This window comes from Gavialis gangeticus, unplaced genomic scaffold, assembly GCF_001723915.1.
Source record: "Gavialis gangeticus isolate Ggan-Ray unplaced genomic scaffold, GavGan_comp1, whole genome shotgun sequence".
NCBI lineage: Eukaryota > Metazoa > Chordata > Crocodylia > Gavialidae > Gavialis > Gavialis gangeticus.
The window spans coordinates 3,091,653-3,094,110 of record NW_017729026.1 but is presented as its reverse complement, the minus strand read 5'-3'; positions in this window follow the sequence as shown (position 1 = coordinate 3,094,110).

The window sequence follows — 2,458 nt, the reverse complement described above, 5'->3', positions numbered from 1 at the left end:
GATAAAAAGTTCGTGATCTGGCCCCACATTCAAAAAGGTTGGACACCCCTGCTTTAGAGTGTCTGCAGCTCCACCCAACTTGTTGCCATCTGTGAATCTGCTGACCCTGCAAAGTGTGCAAAATATCAGTATAGCATATTCAAGTTTGGAAAGTGAAATGAGCTATATGCTGGTATAACTACAGTGACATTAGGGTTTATACAGCATAAACATGTTTGTTAAAAAGTCATACCCCTAACACACGTAATTATACTGGTATTTCTTCTGTAGTGTAGACAAGCCTTAAAGGTCTTTATTCATAGAATTGGGATTGTCTATATCTCCCGTTGCTCATCTTATCATATTTTATCCTAACTAATAAAATGCCTGCATCTCCTCTGAGGGACAAACTTCTCTCTCTCCCAGTTTATCATCAAGCTCAAAACATGTCATATCATTTTCTAATTTGACCTTTAGTCCTAAAATCTAGGTGAAAAAGATGGTGGAACCCAATTTACACTAGTGCTGTAGTTAGTGCGAGGACCACAGAAGATTCTCCAGTGTCAGAGGATCTGCAAAGCAACTTTGAAGAGAAGCCCAGTCACTCTTACTCTGTCTGTGAATACAGAAAAAATGTTGTGCTCTCCCTTTTTGGAGCAGATATAGAGATGCTTTCAGATTCTCTATCTCTGGTGTGCTTCTGAGAACTGGGGTAGGCAAACACAGCTTCCTTCTAATGGTGCCTGCATGATGTTTTATCAGAATACAGAAAGGCAGCGATTGTCTGGGGTCTTGTTTCTAGGCAGTTGTCTCTGAACTACCACAAGATAGTATAGACATGCTCAGAGGTGGATCCTGGAGGGGGCAAGGAATTGCGCAGTTGCACCCCTCTTTGACAGTGAGCTCCCTGCCACTGAGAGCTCTGTTCTTGATGGCTCGATTGTGTTTCCTGTTGGACCCCCATGGGCCAGTGAGATTTCACCACACCCTGCTTTTCAAAATTCTAGTGCTGCTCTTGAACATACCTTAAATCTTCAATGGAGAGAAAGTTATGGAGCAAAGAACACAGCAGTGTCTTGAAAATCTAAGAGATAGTCTAATCTGGATGGGATTGTAAAAAAGCAGCTGCAATGAGACATTTTTTGCCTACTGTTCTTCAGCTGGAACTAACTATGAGGATGTGTTAGGGAAAGTGGAAAAAAGCAGGTATTTCCTTCCTACAATGTCTTGCTAAGAGAGTAGCTATAAAACTTTGGATAAAACTGTTGAGTTTTTTATGTCTTGCAGCTTGCAACAAATGGTGAATTACAGTTATACTTTTGCTAGTCTACACAAGGTTCAAAGGGAAGCCAATAGGAAACTTCAGTGAGATGAATTCACAGGTAGCTACAAAGATAGGACAAGTCAGTCTGCTTCATTAACCCTTAGCATATTAGATCTCAGAAAGATCATTTGTCCCAGGAGATATGGCTAGCTGTTTTACCTTGGCAGAAGTCTAGCCCTAGAAGAATGTGTATATGTAAACAAAGAGCAGATGTAACATCTCTTTATAAATGGTTCATACTTTAGTTGTCTCATGTGTCTACTCAATTACATATACGGTAGCATAAATAATACTTTTGAGAGATAAGAAAAAACAATGATTCTTTGCCACTGGAAACAAAGGGCTCAAACACAGACCTCCCTTGGGGTGGGAGATAGGAAACTGACGAGAATGCATACTTTTCCCAGCAAGTGAGAAGGAAAGAAAAAGCAGCAAACTGTTGTAATTGTGTCATGAATGTGCTGCTACCATATTTGGCTCTGTAGACTATAAAAGTTCCTTGGCTGTTCTCACAGTGTGTCCCTACCTCTTTCTGTTTCAAAGGGTTTTTTTCCCCCATTGTTGCTAGTTTGCAACAAGAGGAGCAGCTTTCTGTTGTGCTTCACAGGAAGTGCCATGAGTTGTAATGATTCCCGGGATCCAACAGAAGTTTGCTGTTGGGTCCCCAGGGGTTGGGGAATCCAGATGCTGTTTAGCACAGCATTGCCCCTCCCCACTCCTAGCCCTGGAGCTGTTTTTAGGAGAGGGGTAAAAGGGAGAAGAGGGAGCTCATTCTGGGGATTCCCCAGACAGCACCCATAAGTTACTGAGGGTGCTCCATTTTGGAGCATCCTCATCTGAATCCTTATGCAATGAGGGTTCAGATTTTTACAGGATTGAGCCCTTTTAAAGTGCTCTGCAGTTGTGTTCTTCTCTTTGCTCATGGAGATAGAGTGTTTTCAGGGGCCAGATAGGACAAAATTGTCATTTCTATCTGTGCCTTTAATTGTTAGATTTTTTTCAATTTAATTGCCATCACCTTTTCCTTGGTCAGCCATGAGGTCGAACATCACACACCAAGGAGATGTCGGGCTGGTCTTTCTAACCACATATGCTGTCAACTGAAGTTATTTGAATGTTGCTACACATATTGTATTCATTTCTTCATAGCCCTGC